The sequence below is a fragment of the Panicum hallii genome, chromosome 8 (genome assembly GCF_002211085.1).
Source record: "Panicum hallii strain FIL2 chromosome 8, PHallii_v3.1, whole genome shotgun sequence".
Taxonomy (NCBI): domain Eukaryota; kingdom Viridiplantae; phylum Streptophyta; class Magnoliopsida; order Poales; family Poaceae; genus Panicum; species Panicum hallii.
The window spans coordinates 23,361,285-23,381,215 of record NC_038049.1 but is presented as its reverse complement, the minus strand read 5'-3'; positions in this window follow the sequence as shown (position 1 = coordinate 23,381,215).

Below are 19,931 nucleotides of genomic sequence, written 5' to 3'. Positions count from 1 at the left end.
AATCGCACTCCATATGTAGTAGCCCCTGAGCCTTAGGTTGAATCGAAGAATCAGGCTGAGCGTCAAATTAGTCTTGAATCTTCCAGTCTTTATCTTCCAAACAAATTTGAAAAATAAGCCATTGATGACACGTGTCCCGCAGCCCCGAGCCTTGAATCCAAATCCCAAGGTTTGGAAAAATGATCCAAAAGGTCATGGCATGCATTGTAGAATAAGTTAAGAATTTGAATTGATAGCTAAAATAGTCAAATTGGCTCAGAAATTCGAAAACCTCTTTTTTCGGGATGACATCCCTGAAAAAATGGTTGAACAAATAACTTCCCCAAAGTAATTCTAAATTACTGCTCAAAATAAATCTTATCCCGAGGAAAACTCTTCAGCTTCGGCATAGTGATTCCGGACACCCGCTGGTTATTTAACCGCGCGGTGACTTAGGGTTGGTTCACGCTTTCACTTTCCTTTTCACGCTTCGAGTCCTTGATCCTCCTTTACTCCAACACCGCTGACATTTCTAGATCTAGGGTTGCACCTCCTCCCCCTCTTTTCTCCGGCAAACTAGTCGCCGGCGCTCACATCCACCTTTGCGCACCTCCGTGTCCCCTCTCCCGCAGCCCCCAAGCTTATGCAAGTAAAGACACCCGTGACCACAAGGATGGGTAAAGCGAAGGCCGCCGACAAGGGGGAGAAGCACAAGAAGGAGGAGGAGGCCAAACCGGCGGAAGGCGACTGGAATTACAGTAAGTGCTCCAGAAACGACCTCTTGCGTCTTGTGAAAGAGGGTCATCTTCAAGAAGGGCATATTGTTCAGTAGTGCCCTTCGTTCCATGAGCCTTATCCTCACAAGAATGTCGACGAGACTATCTTGTTTCAATATTTTGTTGAAAGGGAATTGGCCCTCCCCACCTGTGACTTTTTCCGTGGCTTTCTTTATAACTATGGTCTTCAACTCCACCACCTCAACCCAAATTCCATCATGCATATTGCGATATTTGTCCATCTCTGCGAAGCATTCCTGGGTATCGAGCCCCATTTCGCTCTCTTCCATTATTTCTTCCGCCTCAAGCCGCAACCAAGCAAGGGGAAAGAAAATGTAGTCGGAGGGGCCGGTTTTCAGTTGAAGAAAAAAATGGACAAATACATCAAGTACAAATTTCCGAGTAGTCTGTTAGGTTGGAGAGAGAGGTGGTTCTATATTGGAAACAACAAGCCAGCCTTTCCAGAGAGGACTGAGGGAGTACCCAAACCTCAGCTAGAGTGGAACCAAGATCCACCTTCGACTGAGATGGATTAAGTCAATGAGCTGATCAAGGTCATTCAAGCACTGAAATTAATGGGAGTTACTGGTGCATCCGGCATGTACTCCTTTGATCGACGAATTCAGCCTCTGCAGAAGAGGGATCGCTTCGGTTTTGAGTACCTTGAGACTGAAGATCCATCCTGCATGTCTGCAGAGGAGCTGTGTTGACACCATTTTTTGACATATGTCTAGCCGACGCTGAGGCAAGGAAAGTAGCCGATGGAAGCAGGACAACCTGGCTGATATGGTGTCGCAGCCATTGGAGCGGGATTGGCGCTGATGGTTTACGTCAGCAGGTTATCATGTGAGCTGAGTCGTGTGCTAGTTGATTAGTTATAGAAAGTCTATTTTCTTTTTAGTCAAGTCCCTACTTAATCCAACATGCTGGTTTGCATTTCAAACTCGCACACCTCCCTATTTAAACAAAAATTTGAAAAGAGGCCTTGCACTCCATGCGCTTCATGATAAACATGCATACTCTTTATTCTGAGTCTTTTTCCTTGTGCTTGTGAACAAAAATTTTATAGGGACCCATGCTATCTAATGATTGAATTTTGTGATATGGTTGGATGAATGGAACCAAAACTCTTCTTGCAAAGTACTTGGGTTACCTTTTATGAAAAGTTTTTCAAAATTCTCTAGCTCGGCTCCTCAGTTGTTAAATTCCTACCAAAGCCAAAGAATGATCACCTTGCAAAACCTTATGATCATGCTACTTGTCTTTGATTGAGCTTTGACAAACTCTGTGACCCTTGCTAGAAACCTTTCATGCTTTCATGATCAGGATCACGAATACTCCACTAATTTATATGCCAACTTCTACATTGGAAGTTGCACAAAAGCATGCCATCCATCCATCTCTTAAGTGAATACTCCGTGTGCAATATGGCTCTTTCCAAAGTACAAAAAAAAGGTATGGGCTATGCAAAAGAAGAAGGAAAAAAATGGTGAAGAAATAAAAGCATGCTCAAAAAGCATGGTTTGGACATTTGCAAGTCCAAGAAAAAAAAGAGAGCGAAAGAAAGATAGCCCATATCCAAAAAAAAGGGAGAGAGAGAGAGTCATACAAAAAATAGGAGTTCATACAAAAATCCACAAAATTTCCACACACTTGCACATCCTGATCAGATTGCATGACTCGTTTCTTCTCGGATCCAGCTTTTGACTTAGCAACATATGAAAAGCATGCATGCCTCTTAATCCCTACCTTGAGCTCCACATAAGCCTGATTAGAGGTAGGTAAAAAAGAAGGCATCACTTGGCCTTGGTGAGAATTCAAACACAAAGAGAGATCGGAGAGAACAATTTGAGGAGCAAAGCTATCTCTTTTTTTTTCCAAAAGTAAAAACCCAAGTTTCTAAGCAAGGAAGGCTAAGGGACCTGAAGTCTGCATCATTCCAAACCTCAATCACCAAGATAAGCTTGGTAGACACTCAAAAAGTTCACATGTTCAGGAGAAACTTGGAATCACTTTTATGCAGGTTACATTCAAATGAGTTGCGTCCACCTTAGTCCTTGAACCTTTAATTGAGGACGAGCAAAGAGCTAAGTGTGGGGGTGTTGTTGACGGTCATTAAGTTACAAATCCAACCATCAACCTCTTCTTCATTTAAAGATAAATAATCACCAAAACCTAGAGATAGGGGTTTAATTCTAAACATTTTCATGAGTTTTGGTGAGTCACTATTTACAGGAGACCACGTCTGCATACAAGGAAAACTGTGCTCAAACGAAGGAAAAAGTATACTTCAGAGCATTCTGTACGAGCACGAGGATTGGAGGGCCCACATCTTGAGGCAAATCAACCGAAGAGGCCAAGAAACACACCTCCGACAAATCAGAGGCTGGCACATGGATTCAAGGGCCCACAAACACGAGGAAACTACCTAAACATACCGCCAACCACCATGTACCCACTTGGGGACCCACATGGCAGTGTCCCGGATGAAACGTGGCGCGAAAGGCAGGATCCAAGGGTCGGGCGAACCCCAGGTTCGGCCGATCCTGGATGGCATCACGTCTCGCTCAGCTTTGGCATGAAGTAACCCCTACGTTTCCCTCAATGCGCTCCACAATGTTTCCATGCATAATTCTCACGGGAGCCAACATTAGAGGACTATATAAGAAGGAGGAGAGCCCCTCCCCCCCCACACACCATTTTGGAGAAGGAGAAGAAGGGAGGACTCCACCTTTTAGAGCTACCTAGTAGAGTAGGTTAGGGATTATGTGGAGGAGAAGTCCACGAGGAGAGCTGGAGTTGTCGGCCTCCCTCTACTTGTATCTCGGTGGATACGAACCTCTTTTGAGTAAGTATCCGAGTTCATCTACGGTGGTGAGTACTTATCAAGGTTAAGTAGTTCTAGTTATCATTCGCTTGCGGGATCATCGTTCGTCGTCGGACGTTTGCTTCAAGCCTAAGGACTTGAGTCTTAAGACGGAGTCTAGCCGGGGTTAGAAGTAGTGATCGATAGTGTAGACATGGTGTCTAGGCTTGAAGTCGCCTTTGTTTTCTACCCTTTTCCATGGTCTATCGGGGTAGGCGGCAGGTGGTAATAGCCCTATCCGTCCTTCTTAGTCCCCCACATTCGGATTGGACGTAGAGCTAATAGCCGGATATGCTTGGCAGACCAGGTGTAAGCCGGTGCCCAAAGCAAGCGGGTAATACCTAAACTTATCTTTCTTAAGTATCTCTGTCCTTAGTCAACCACACTACCCAAGACCATCCTATCTTCTTCCTTGCCTTGGGTAAACTAGCTAGTAGACCGTTACACCTCCATTCCCTGAGAAATATACGATACCCTGAATACTCTCCGGGTGAAGTGCTACAATGGTATCTCTGTGCGCTTGCGGATCATAATCGTGAATGTTCAGAAATAGCAACAGCCATGAAGAGGGCACCGATTTAGTCGGTGCTGAAGAATAGAGAAGAATGACATCTCTGCAATGAAAGATCAATTCGGTGGTCCAAAAGAAGCTTGCACCGAATCAAATGATGATCATGGACAGTAGAAGGAGAAAGTACTGGAATGACCAACTAATTATGTGCTCAATGAAATGATAATGACCGAATTAATCGGTGCGCCTGGCTCAATCTCATTTCAGTATTGGAATGATAGATTAATACTATGCTTGGATTTTCAGCAGTGACCGAATTAATCTATCAGCTGTTAGTGACTATTGTCCGAGTGCTAAATGTACTGACTGAATTAATCTATCAATGCTACGTATGCAGCATAAGAAGCAACGGCTAGTTACTTTTGTTGGGGTCATAAATACCCCTCTACCCGGCCATTTCAAGTGTGAGGTACTCGATAGACTCATCATTATCATACTCCGGGGGTAGCTCCGGATCTACCCTCAGCTGAGCTTCCAAAATCACCTTCTCCCTGATCGTCTTCCTCAGCTTCCTCTTAACCTCCTGGATCTCTGCTCCAGTAGCATCCAAGTCTGTGCTGAGAGCGGCGACCAACTCCTGCGTGGTGTCCATGAGCAAGCTTCCTTCCGCAGGGGGTAGGGCAGGAATCTACGCACTAGTGGCACCCTACATGCACCGTGGGAACTGTTGAAACTCGGTACCCTGGAGCTCATCCCGATAAGCATGGCAGAGATAGTAGAGAGCTCTTCTGGCAGCTTCACTGGTCCCTGCGTCCAAGGTCCTCCTGGGCACGTCATCGAAGTGCTTGCAGTACTCCATCCGGCTACCATACCTCTCATCAGGAACACTGATCACCACTGCCACTAACCACTCCTCCTTCTGCTGGGCATTCTTGTACAAGCAAGCTTCGTAACGTGGCATTAGTGGAAGCCGATTCTCTGCATGGCCCTCCAGAGAAGTGCTGGGAATGGACCTTCAGCAAAGTCCAGGCAATGTATCTGCTTCTCGTAGTGGGGCTCAGGTGGCGGTGGATCTACTGCAACAGCTGGCTCTGGATCATCATCTGGATCCTTGTCACCACCATCGGGTGCAGTTGGGTCATCATCACCATCTTTAGCATTGTCCCCTCCTGCGGCACCTGAATCGGCACCGTCTTCTCCTGCAGCATCCTCATGGTAGCCGTAGTAGTCGTCATCGTCGTCTTCAACTATCACAAACTCAGGCAAGTCCTCCAGCTGCTCGGGCTCCACCTGGTCAGGCACTTTCTGAGAATGATGGATCGGATGAGGCGGTCCACGGGTGCTCCTACGGGCGGTCTGCCTGGTTCTGGCCATCTGTAGCAAAAGTGAGGATAGCTCAAGATAGAGGATATTTAGAAAATGCTATAGGTAATCTTAAAGCAAGAATGAGTTTGGAAAACATCAACACACTTGAGAGGCAAATATGAAATCAAGGATGAGATAATAACGATATAATCAAGAAATAAGCAATTTTTTCAAAAGCAATTAGGTAGAAGCTAGGTTACTAAGCAAGATAAGTCTTAAAATTCGACCATTACTAACTAGGCTAACATCCTACAGTCAACACTGCTCTGACACCACTTCTGTCACACCCAATTTAGAAAAGGGAACCGCATGCATCTCATATGTGAGCCAGGATCAAGTTCCGCACATATGATAGAACATACAAGTGAATATTCCGAAACAATATCGTAACGAAAGAGAGTATCATAGTACTTTATTACATGATCGAAAGTTTTAATCTTAAGAGAATAAATAAAAGTTTATAACTAGCAGCGGACTTCAACTTTACAGGCTGATGACTGGGAGACATACGCCTAGTACTCTTCAAAATCTTCAGGGAACTCCGGACAATTATCTTTTCTGAGTAGTATTAGTTTTAATAAAGCAAGCGTGAGTACACTTATGGTTGGTACTCATCAAGTGGAGTAAATTATATGACATGCAAGGCCAGAATCAAGGAAAAACTGACATGGTTGACTGTGATAAGCATTTTTAGTTGATCAAGTTTTATTTGGCAAGCATTAACTAAATGTAAGCATATACCAACCCTTAAATAAATAAAAGAGATAAGATAACAACATTATGAACAAAGAACCTCAATTTAGATTATCTTTAAGTTCAATTATCATGTGAGGGTCCCAGCCACTCTTAACCATGAGCACGGATGATATATCAGTTTTCACTCTGTAGAGGTTGTACACTTTACCCACAATTCGTGTTTCCCTTGATGCCCAGGTTTGCAAGGCTCTTAAACACTTCCAAGATGAGTGGCAGGGATTCACTACGAGGCCTTTACAAAGATTCCCTAACTTATGACAATCCGCTAAGGTTTCAAGTCAAAGCGGTCATAACCCTCCCTAATGAGGTATTGCCTTAGCCAAGGACCACATTGTAACACCCTAAGGTAAATTTCTTAAATTTTAATGAATTAATTTTGGCTTAAATAAAATTTCTAAGGCTTTTCTTGATTTATCTTGCACTTATACTAATTCTATACCACAAGTAATTAAAATTTATTTAGGAGTCAACATGTTTGTGCATTCATGCTGGTGCATCTCTTTTGGTTGTTGGAATGGTTTAGTTTGAATTCAAAATTTAATTGAATTCAAATGGATTCTAGTTTGGAAATCAGGAAAAGAAATGGAAAAGGGAAAGTAAAAGGAGAAGAGAAGCCAGCCCAGCCCGGCCTGCCTTTCCTCCCCTCCTCCCTCTTAGGCCGGCCTTCTTTTTTCCTAGCGGCCCATTCCCACTCCCCTCTCCTCTTCCTCCTTCTCCCCGCGTGGGCCACGCCCGGCCCAGCTCTCCCCATCCTCAGCCCGAGCGCTTCTCTCTCTCTCTCCCTCTCTCTGGCGCAGCGACCCCACACATCAGCGCCTCATTTCCCCTTTCTTCTTCCTCTTAGCGCCCGACTCCCTCCTCTGTTTTCCGCTCCGCCGGCTGGCCGCTCAGTCGCTGCCCGTGGCCCCGCTCCGCCGCACCTCTGGCCCGCTGACCAGCCTCTAACCAGCCTCGCCTACACCCCCTTCTAGAAGCTTGCCCCCGCTCTGTTTAGGTCGGGCCGTAACGAAACCGCGAGAAGCGCGGGGTCCGTTGCACGGCCGACCCGCATGCTGAGGCTGCCTAGCCCCTCTTCTTATCCACAGGTGCCTCTCGGGCCTATCCCAAGTTGCATCAGTCTCCCCAAGCGCGCCCGAGCCTCTGCACCGTGCGCCGTTGCTCGGATTGGAAGGCACCACCGCCGTTGATCCGCCCACGGTAAGTGCTCCGCCTTGCGATTCCTTGCCGCCGGTGAGTCTCGGGTCTCCTTAACCCTCGGACCACCTCCACAGGAGCTCCCCGGACCAATCCCCGCAACCCAGAGGGCTCGACCACCTCGGCATCACCTTCCTCCACGAGCGCCGCTCGTCCCCGCCGCCTGTCCTCGTCGCCGGCCACCCACGCTGCAGCTCCGCCCGACCCGAGCCCTCGGTGAGCACCGCGTTATCTCCCTGGTCCTGTTGCGCTAGTTCCAGTGGATCGTAGGTCGTTCCTGCAGCCGGGACGATGCATGCCGACGATCGCCGCTGCGCAGTGCCGCCACCGCCGTCGCATCCGTGCTCCAGGGCATTCTCAAGCCTAGTGTAGTGCTCAGGTGAATCACACGTGGCGTGATGAACCTCCTGGACCCAAAACCCGGATGATTTGACCCCTGGAGCATCGAAGGCGATGAATTCTGGCGAGCCCCGAGCCACGCCGCCGCGGGTTAGGTCGCCAGCGACCAAGCGCCGCCGCCCCGCGCGCCCAACTTCTGTGAGCCGCCCGATCCAGATCCGAGCGTCCAGATCCAAAGATACCGGTTCAGCCTGGTCGTTTTGCTAAAGAGCCCCTGGACTCTCCTGGAATCAACCCGCGCTCCTGTGTCGTTCAGAAGTATTTACAGTTAGGCCCTATTTTTATTGTTTAGGCCCCTGAGCTCTTTGGAAATCGAACCCGCAGTCCAGCGCCGGTAGTTTTGCGTGTTAGACCCTGTGTCTAACCTTTAGTTAGGTTTAAGTCCTTCGTTTTTACGCAGAACCCCTGGAAGCTCTGTTTTCTCGCAAAAAGGCCCCTGGACCTTGTTTTTGCCCTAGATTTCGCGTCTTAGCTCCGTTTTAGGTGATTTTCACGCTCAAGCGATCGTTGTAATGCGTAGAATAGTTCTATCATAGTTTTGTGTGCTATTTTTATGTAATGTTGTACTGTTTCTTATCTTTTGTCTTTGTTTGCATGTATGTGTATGTGCTGGACCATGTTTTGGTGTTGCGATCGTGAGTAGATGCTGAGCCTTTGGACGAGTACCAGGAGCCCCTTTCTGCAGAGCAGTTTGAGCAGCAGTAGGAGAACTTTGAGGAAGGCAAGTATAACATGAGCATCCTATCACTTTTAAATACCATTTCATACTACATTTTAATTCTGTATGCCTATAAGGACTTCCTAGCCACTTTTTATCCTTATTATAAATACCTTGGGTTGCATTTTGGTTAGTTGTGCTAGGTGCCGCGCTCTCACACACCTCGGTCCTTTTTAATTAGATTTGATTAATGGTTATATGCAACTTAATTCTGAGAGTGACCCTCTGTTCTGTGTGCTTGAGTGGCTCACGTCTCCTTAAAATATATTTTTGTTAGAAATTTGGTTTAGGGGGCAGCACGGTGCTTAGTGCTTGGTTGGCCACTCTCCATAAGGACCGGTTCATAGAGCAACAACCTGGGACAACCGCGCAACCACAAGACTGGAATGGGACGGTCTTGACTTACTAATTAGGTCATTTTGGTTCGGGAGTAACTTACCTGCGAGGCAAGAGGGGTGGTAAGCTTCAATGGTCCCTGCTCCTCCGGCTTGGTCTGTGCTGTGTGCTTGTACCCCCGTGAGGTGGGCCCCATCGTTGCTGATCCAGAAACCTTAGCGGTTACACCTTACTAACGTGATCCTTTGTAATGGTCTCGTAGTGTGCTTGCTAGTCATCTCACCTAAGGAAATGTGATGAACAACTAGCGTAGCTCATGACCTGTGGGTAAAGTTGTGCAACCTCTCGAGAGTGTAAAGCTGGTATACTAGCCGTGCTCATGGTCATGAGCGGCCCAGATCCTCCGTCTGATTAGTGGGATGTACCTTTGGTGGCTTTGGCTTGGTTTTCAGTGGTCTCATGATTAATCCTGATTAATTATTATGTAACCTGGGTTATGGTAATTCATCCACTTGTAGTAAATAGCTTTAATAAAATTTTCCAAGATTAAAAGCTAATGCAGTTGAGTCAGCTAACCCTAGAGCCTCATAATTCGTGTTATACTTGTTGAGTACAAGTTGTGTACTCACACTTGCCTTCTCTACTCTTCTGTTCTCTCTGGGATATCTTCGACTGCTGCTTAGTACCAGGCGATGTGGAGGACTACATCAGCGGACTCGACGATTTCTAAGCGTTGTCTCCCAGCCGACGTCCCTGTGGCGCCCTATTCTTCATGTATTTATTTTACGCTTCCGCATTCCTTGAACTGATTCTTGATTCAGTTGTAATAAAGATGTTCATTTATAATTTATACGCTTTTATTTCGAGATACGTGTTGTGATATCTTGATGATTCTGTTGTACATATGCGTGACTTGATCCTGGCGCATATATGATTGCTCGATTTATGTTCTTATAAATCGGGTGTGACACACATATCATAAAGCCTCAAGACGATTGAGCTATACCCCGACGATGCAACCCCTCTTGCCTTTTTGGTAAGATTATCATAAGCTAAAGTTTCTAATTAATTAGCCAAGATCAGAGCCATGTAATATTGTGGTTGCACTATTTTCCTGGGTAGTTCTCCATGTTCCAATTAATGCAATGATCTTAATTATCACCATAAAAGTATTCCAGAACATGAGTAAACCAGTGTAGTATGATTTTCAGGTTATCCTATGACATTTCAGGTATTTGGGAGCAAGACACACTAGGTTTAGTGTAAAGTGGTGTTTATTTTTGTGAATGTGTTTAAAACTTAAATGCAAGTAAAAGGGTATTTTTGTAATTATGGAAAATTAGGGTTCTTTTGTAAATGTGTTTGAAGGTAGGGTAATTTCAAATTGTATGAAGGTTAGTTTTATAAAGGCAAGTATTTACTTTTAAACCACTGTAAAAAGTAGAATTATCCTAAGGTTGCATTTGGAATGTGAATTTTAAATAGGTTTTATGTGAAATTTGATAGTTTGTCGGATTTTGAAATAGTTTCAAAATCCTAACTCTTTTGAAGCTAACCCTTAAAGCAAAGTTGTAGTTATTTCTAAACTCTACATTTTTTCTTTTGGGCATATCTTCATTTGGGATATGGTTTGAAAGAAAATCATACTTTACAGTGAATCCCTTGAACTTTTGAAAAATTGCGAACAAGTCCCCGTCATTTTCCTCTCTCTCCCCTCCCTCTTTGTTTCACTGATGCACCGCCCGCCGCCCCTCGCCGGCGATCTCCCGGGCTGCCAGCTACCCCTCGCCGCCCTAACCGCACCACCTGGCCCTCCAGCTCGCCCGCCCACTGCTCGCCCGACCCCCGCTGGCTTTTCCCCGCCCTGCCACGTCGTGCCGCCGTCGTCCGCAGCCACCAGGCCACACCACCGGCCACCACCAGCTGCTCCCTGCTTGCCCATGACTTCTCTTGGTCTTGCAGCGCGTCCAGGAGCCTTCCTCAACTTCTTTTCCCTCCTCGCGCGGCCGCATTTCACCTCCTCATTTTCTTCTCCGCTCGACTACCGTCGCCACAGCTCCGCCGCAGTCCTGCTCGCCGCCGTTAGCCACCTGTACCACCCCACAACCACAATCCCGTGCTCCACCGGCACCACTACATCCCACTAAAGCTCCTTGACCAGCTCTTCTCCATCCCCTCGCGCTCACGCAACCAGAACGCCGCGCCGGCAATCCTGTCCACCACCGCCGGTCGGCCTCATCGTCGTCCTGATGCTCCGCCCTCTCTTGGCCCTCACCGAGCTCACCACCAGCACTACATCTATGCATAGAAGCTTCCTGGACACTTTCCCATCACCTTCCTACACTCCGTCCGCCGGAACGCCGCCGCCGCATCGGGACCTCGCCGCGCCGGCTCGGTCCTCCGTCGATCCGCCGTCTCTGCACCTTCCTTCTTCGATTCCTGCCACCCTCGAGCCCGCTGTGAGCTCCTGAACCTTTTCCCCCACTTCCCCCTCGCCGCCGGTGAGCCTCCTCGCCGGAATTTGATCGCCGTCGTGCTGTCCCTTGGTTCAAACCGACCAGGGACCCAATTGCAAGTGTTCTTTTCTTTCTAGGGTCTTTTCTGTGAAAATATTAAAAATTGTCAAACTAGTTCTGTTATACTCTAGGAGTTTAGTTCTACAACTTTTGTTACTAAAGTTTAGTTTGAAACTTAATATTTTAAGTTCTATTTTAAATTCTATCAAAAGTGAATCTTTTAGGTATCTTTTACATGTTAGCTTTATTTCATGTAATTTTTGGTATGCAACTTGTATGTGATATGAGTGAACTTATGTGCAAATTTCACCATTAGTATTGCACTCTAACTTGAACAAATGGTGCAAAGTAAGCTTGAAATGAAGTAAATTTATTCAAGCCTGTTACTAATACTTTTATTTTTAAATCTTTTTACCATGTGTTGTTCTGATGTTGAGTAATTCCTAATAAATTTTGAACAATTTTATAGCACTGTTTAACTTAAGGTTTTGATTTAAACTTGAAATTTGAATTTAATTCAAATAACTTAGTTTCTGCTTTCAAACATTTATGAAAAATTTATGGCAAGCTCATCTAATAGAAGTAAATACAATTACCAAAATTCAAAGCTAGAGCCTCTGTAGATTTCAAACTAAAAATAAAATTTTTTATGTTAAGTTTAAATTTGTTCATTTTTATACCACTATTCTGTTAGGTTTAAAAATATAAAAAATTAATAGAAGTCTTGTATTAGCTTCAGATGTGTGTAGTTAAATTCCTAGCCTGAGTACTCCTTTGTTTGAAGCTATAGAAATTAATTATGATGCTAGTAAAGTTAATTGGTTTAAATTATAATAAGTAAATTTGAATTCTTGGAATTCAAATCCATTGTTTTGTGATGTATTGAGTGTGAGTTTTTGGATTGCAACTTAATCGTGAAGGAAAGTTATTGACTTAATAATCACTTAATTTAAATCATTGCATATCATGTAGAATCGACGACGCTTGAAGACGGAACCTACGAATTGGTCCCGGAACCCGAGCAGGGTATATCTGAAGACCAAGTGAACGTCACCGAGGATCTTACTGAAGCCCCGAACCAAAGTTCGGAAGTTGTTGACATTCCTGACCCCAGCCCCACCCAAGAAGGCAAGCCCCGGTGCATAACCCAGTTTTTCAAATTATGCACTTATTATGTTATATATCTATATTGGGCATTAAGTTTTAGGAGTTGTAATGAAACCCTAGATGCATGAAACTTAGGAACCTATGTAATGTTTTTCCGAGTCTTTACCGAATAGGTGCTCTACTAATAGGATCGGCAGAAGTCGAGTGATTTCCTGTCACTCGCGGGATATAGGAGATGATTGTTTATCTTTCTGCAATCACTATAAGGATAACGGACGGGGTTATGTGTGATATCATGACTTGAAAGAATACCCCATCTGTGTTGATTTAAGTTTGATAAGGTCGCAGTGTGTGGTAGTGGTGGTCAAGTGTTTGAAAGTACTAGCCACATACCGTAAATATGGTACGCTGTAAGCCTATTACCTGATTGGCCCAGCAAGTGGACTTACCCTGCCACTCGAATTTTGGTTTTTGTCACACACACGCATCGATGCGTGGGAATACGTTCCACGTAGCGAACGGGAGTACGACCGTACAGTTGCGTTGTAGGCGTACGTCCCGCACAGTGAATGTGCGTATGATCCTACAATCGCTTGTGGTGGCCCTGATCCACGACCTGGAATAACATGGGAATGGTTGCCCGGAAAGTTAAGTTTCCGAGCGTGTGAGTTAGGAACCCTTGTAAGGTTGTGAAATTTGATTCAGAATTGTCCGTTTCTTGCGGAGATTGAGACTACTTGATACTTCTACCACATAGAGTAATAACAGTAACAGTTAATGGAATAATTTTGATGTATGCTTAATATCTACCTTGCTTGAGTAGTATAGGTGCTTACCTACAATGGTTAAAAGAAACTAGAATCTGAAAGCTAATATATAAAAGTAAGGACATACTCTTTGTTGCTTTTCAGCAAAAGAAAACTAGAGCCATTTAAGCTATCATGGTCTAGTTATGGGCTAAGTATACCCAATGTCGGGTAAGCCTTGCTGAGTATTAGTATGCTCAGCCTTACTAGTAATATGGATAGTCTGACTTGGCCGGGCACTGTTCCGATTGGCTGGTCCGTGGAATGGGATTCGTCCCCGACCGGCAATGACCTTTCAATGTAACGCCATGCGTTGGGCTAAGTATGGTGCCTACCTCTGCAACGTATGTAGTCGCGTTGTTGCTTTCGCTACTAACTCTGAATACTGCTTGGTAAACTTGAAGTTTCAAATAATGCTTGTATAAATTTGTATTAGCTAGGATGAAATAAAACCCCTGTGTAATAGTGTTTAATTATCCTGTGGTGTAAAAGTTGCCAGCTGTTGTAAGGCTGGACTCATCTTTGTACAAGGTAAATCTACATCGATCCTGTGTAACCGTGGTTGAATAGGGCGCTTGAGCCGGAATAATTCAAGCCGTTCTGCCACAGCTGGTATCAAAGCTATAGGTTTACGCTTACAGCCAGTACTAGTGATATAAGGGTGCCCAGGATTGCAGCAGCTCTTAAAAATGCTTTCAGAATAAAAAATTTGTTTAACAAAAGAGTTTATAATTCTGTTGGACTCGTTAAGGTTTGTGCTTAGATCGTAAAGCCCTAAGGGTTTATATTGGAGTTATCAGTGGCTACTAATATATATATATATATATATATATAGTACTACTCTAACTTCCAGCACTACATTTCTGTAAAAACTTACTTTCGAGCACAATCAACTTTATATTTTGTAACGACGCATTCGACGATGAGGTAAGAGGGTAAGGATCCTCAGCCAACTAAGAGAGCTTGGCCTTCCCATCGGTGATGTGAACCGAACGCTGTTTCTCAAGCAGTGGCTTACTTGAGATGTTGCCAATATACCAACGATAAGTTGATTATATTGGGAGTATATGGTTAGGCACAGGGTATGGTGATCGCTGTTCATACTCCCATTTCATACGGTACCCCCGTGAATACGTTGCAGATGTAACGTATGTTAACGTCGTCCGTACGGCGGAAATTGTACGGATACTATTTCTATAGTGAACAGTAATGTTTGGGGACGCTTTCATGATGTGCTGGCATGAAAGGTTTGTGATATACAACTGTGGTTTCTGCAAGTACATTAACCATGATTAATAGGTTAAGATGAATAGGGTTTATCGACTAGTTATTATAGAGAGAGACGTATGTATTGTGACACCGAAATTAACCACATAAGTCCAAAAATATTTGGCAGTTGTTTTTGGTTGTGAGGTCGAGTAGTACGTGCATGCATAATCCATGATCAAACAAAGTGAATGCATTGAATGTGTTGTTCTTTTAAGAACATCCATAGTGTTGTCTATCCGCAGTACAGTCTCGATATGATCCTTGCAACAGCCTTAGTTGAGTGTCTCGGCATCTCTTGTTTCATTCTCAAAGATCTATAGCATCCATTTGAATTCCAGCCTTTACTGTTACCAGAATCGGTTGTCTCGTTCCATTGACCTTGTGAGTTCTCGGCAGGGTAGTTGCATTTTAGCCATCCCATGCATCTAACTCACATTTATCGTCCCAGTCTATTCAACTATTTGTTGAAAACCTTCAATCTCACCATTTGAATTCTTGCTTCAGATGGCGGAATTTCCAAAGATCTTTTGGGACCACGAGGGACATGCTTGTACCAATGCCTTGCATTGGGAGGGTTTTCCACGTCTTTTGTGGGAGTCACTTCAATTATTTTGCTACACCGAGCCCCCGCAATATGATGGAGTTGAGTATAGTGAAGAGGGTGTTCCTCGGTGCAGAGTGAAGATGACTATCCCTCAACATCCTTTTCGTTCTCTGTGGCAGCCCATCGAGATTATTGTGGTTGGTTTTCGCCTCATTGACACTATAGAAGTTGCAGCCCTTGAAGCTTTCAACATTTTCTGCGACCAATATCCAGAAGAAGTTGCCGCGTATCCTATTGGCCTATTTCCTGCTATGGATTCTCGTGACCCCGAGTGGGTTTTCCGAGTATCACATTGTGGCCATTTGCTGGGAGATCTGGCCGAAGAGACGTTATGTACTATGATCAGATTCATGAATGCATAGCACCACTATCAGATACTTCAGCACCGCGGTATGAACCAACTGGCCAGCATAGCTCAAAGTCAACATAGAAATATTGACCAACAGGTTACTCAAATTGAAGAGCTCCAAGCCACGATCACTACTAAAGATGAGGTTATCGCACAGCAAGACGAATGTGGCAGAACCAACCTGAATTACACCAGCTCAAGTACGCAAGTCTGCTCTTGCAGGCTCCAACGTGCTTCAAACGGTATAATCCTTTGGCCTGTCGGGTAACGTCCTGATAAACCACCGATTGCAGGATCAAACAAGGTACCTCGCATGAAGACGAGTCCAGAGATACGAGAGCCATCACATTTTACATCACAGGCAAAGATATTACATGAGAGTTCAAAGTAACATCAGTTTTTTAACTGATGGCAATTATTACAAAACAGTCTTAATCTTTGAGTAAAAGTAGCGGAGTTTATAACTCGGGCTCTGTACACGTCGCCAGCTCAGATATCATGCTAGCCCTAGCATGATATCATTCAGAGGGGTCTGCGTTGGTCGGGGACGGGTCCCACTCCATGGACCAACCATCAGGCAGAGGGTAGGGCCACGGTACAGGAAGAGATGAGTCGTCAGGAGGATTACCTGAACAAAAGTTACAAGGCAAGACTGAGTATTCTAATACTTAGCAAGGCTTACCCGTTCATGGTATACTGAGCCATGTAACTAGACTTATGAAGGCTTTTAGCTTTGGGTAAAGTTTTCAGCTGAAAAGCAATAAAAAGTAGGTCCTTAATTTTAACTTTTAGCTTTCAAATTCTATGTGATTATCCATTCTAAATAAACACCTATAGCTAATCAAGCATGGTAGAATCTTTAGTGAAACATTATCTTTGATAGCCATACCGTTACTCTTGTTACTCTATGTGGTAAAGGGATCAAGCAGTCTCAATCTCCGCGAGAAATGGATGATTCCTGAATCGAATTTCAGCCTTGCAAGGGTAAACCTAACTCACATTCTTGGAACATCCAACGATTGTTCCAAAGCAACCGTTTGCCTTTCATTCCGACTCGTGGATCAGAGCCACCACAAGCGATTGCAGAACCATACGCACTTCCAAAGTGCAGGACGTACGCCTGTAGCGTGACTACATGACCATACTCCTGGTTGCCCAGCAACACGTATTCCCACACGTCGAATCGAGTAACAGGAAGAACCAAAATACGAGTGGTGGGAGGTATGTCCACTCCTCGGGCCGATTGGTTACTAGGCTTACTGCTTACCATATTTCACAGCATGTGGCTAGTACTTTCAAATGCTTAACCACCGCTACCACACACTGCGACCTTATCAAATTCAACAACATAGACGGGGTATCATCTCAACCATGATACCTCACAAAACTCCCGTCCGTCATCCTTATAGAGACTGTAGAAATATAAACATTATAACTCCTATAAAGCTCGCGAGTGACAGGCAATCACTCGACTTCTGCCGGTCTTATTAGCATAGCTGCCATTCGGACTCAAGTTCTAGTGTTCAGTACATCAATTCCTGGAATTATGCAACTAGGGTTCCAAGCAATTCCTAAGAACTTAATGCATGGAATTACATAAATAGATATAGATTGCAGTACAATTAAAATAGTGAGTTATGTCCGGGGCTTGCCTTCTTGCGTAGGGTTGGGGGCAGTAGTGTCAAAGTTTTCCGAACTTTGGTTCGGAGCTTCAGTTAGGCCTTCGACGGCGCTCTCGGGGTCTTCAGAAACTTCTACGGTTTGATCCGAGATCAGTTCGTAATCACCGTCAGCGAGAGTAGTCGGATCTACATGATATGCAAAGATGTAAATTAAGGGATGCATATTCTTTTATTTTATTTCACGATAAAGTTGCAATCCAAACAGCTAACACACAAGAACTCATGAAACAAAAGGGGGTTTCAGTCTTGAATCATCATTTATATTTAACTTATGACTATAGTATTGAATTTACTGAAAACAGGAATTAAAACATTTAAGTTTAGATTCAATTCCCAATTTAGATTCAAATCTTAGGTAAATAGTATTATAAAGTCTTGAAAATTTAATCATAGACTAATTATCCACATATTAGATTATGACAAAAAGATCTAATTAATTAAGCTTCAATGGACATGCTTAACTAATTCCATTTCAATTCAAATTTGAATTGCCCAATTTTAAAAGAACTCAAGCTACAAACAATACTAAGTTTGAAAATTTTACACCAGTTCATACATAATCCATAGAAATTACATACCAAAAATCATAAGTAGCAAAGTTAGTATGTAGAGGCTATGCATATTAAACTCTTTTACCTTAGATTTAAAATAGATTAAAAAATACTTAGTTTCAAACCAAACTTCTTTAATAAAAGTTGTAGAGTTTGAAATCTAGTTTCCAACAAAATTAGTTTGACAATTTTTGGAATTTCCTACAAATTTCTATCAATTTTACAAGCTAACTGCATGGCTCACATGGAATAGCAGAAATGTTTACACAGAGGTCCCTAGTGGTACTGTTTCTCTGAGTCTTATGGTTTGCAAACAGCCCCCTGGGCTTTTGCTCCTTCTAACCCGAGGTCCTCGGCCAGAGGTGAAAAGGGGGGGGGGCAGTGGTTGGGCGGCCATGTCCGGCGAGGAAGGTCGCCGGCGGTGAGGTCTGAGGGGAGGGAGAGGTACCACGGGGTCCTTGTACATCTTTAGCTGCACAGGATCGGAAGAGGGCGGCCTGTTGTGGCAGTGCAGCAGAGACCAGCGGCCGGCGGTGGGGGAAAAACGTCGGGGACTGTACTCCGGTGCCCTTGGGTGGCGAAGGAGTGGTCGAAAAGCTTCCTGGCGGTGTGAGGAGGCTCGGTGCGGGGTCAATTGGAATTGGGGGAGACCGGAAAGGGATGTCCCACGGCGAGGCCGAAGGCGGCGGCAGCACTCGTCGGAAACAGGGCTCCGACTGAAATTGGAGAGCACTAAGGGGTCGGTGAGCACAAATAGGGAACGGGGAAGCTCGCGCGGTGGTCGATGGGAGCGAGGGGTGCCTGGTGGCGGCTGCCCACGGCAATGCCGAGCATTGTCGGAGTGGAAGGAGAGGGGCGGCAGTGGGGTTTAGGTCGGGCGCTCGGGAATTGGCAAAGGAACTGGAGGAATGGAATGTAGGGACTCATGTAGTGCTGGTGCGCGTGAGAGTTAGAAGTCCGGGGCTTCGCTGTGAGCTCTCCACGGCGGCAGTGAGGTGGCGGCCGACGGGTGCTCGGGGAAGCCGTGGCGCGCACGGGGCAGGATAGCGAGGAGGAGCTACAGCGGCGGGCAAGGTTAGGGTGACGCGTGGGGAGGAGGGGAGCAGGAGATGAACGGCGGCGACGATGGCAGAGCGGCGGCCAGGGCGAAAGCTCTGCGCCGGCGGCAGAACAGGGGAGCAGAGCTGGAGAAGGGGCTCAGAGGAAGAAGAAGAGAGGGAAAAGGTCCGAAGGACTGATTTAAAATTTTCAAAAAGTTCAAGGGCCTCTCGGTAAACTAAAAATTCCCACTGATATAGAGATCAAATGAAGGAAAGTCCAAAATGAAAGTTGTAGAGTTTTTCAAGCTCTACAATATAGCTTTAGGGATCAAATTCAAAAACTCAAAGTTTGTAGCTTTACATGATAGGTTTTGAATAAAGGTGAAATTTGAATTACCTTTGTCCTTACCAAAGTGAATTTGACCAAATTTTAAACACATTTGTAAAAGTTCATGGAAGGTCATGATGACTTGTACTCTTACATATTAGCCCTCATGTAAATATGAAAGTTACTCTTACACATCAACTATTTTGCATAAAAGACCCTATGGCTTTTGTTTTATTTACACTTGGGTCCCTGTTTTTACTCAAAGGCTTATTTTCCTGAGAATTTAATCTACCTTTTACATTTCCTTCCTTATGGTAACATAATTTTAACACCTAGCATTATATTTCCCCTAGGTTTTAATGCTATCTTCCACTTCACCCTATTTACATTCAAGGACCTATATTTTATAGAAATTAGAGATATACCCCTAGCCTTTTGTACTATCCACATATAACATAGCAAGCATGCCTATTTCACACTAGAGTCTAGTGTCTATATCTCTTATACCTGAATGTCACAACGAAACCATCACCCGCCGTGAGGATCAGATCCTCGGCAGTGATACAGTGATTATCCAGCGCAACACCATTATTGAGTTCCTCCAGGAGCAAGTCCACAACCTCACCCTTGAGCTAGACGATGCCATCGCCCACATCAATGTGCTCCATGAGTAACCGGCACCTCCTTATGTACCTGAGGAGCCTGAAAGTGAAGATGAAGAAGAAGACCCGGAAGAGATTGAAAGAGTTTCTGATCTTGATTCCGAGCATGGAGATCCC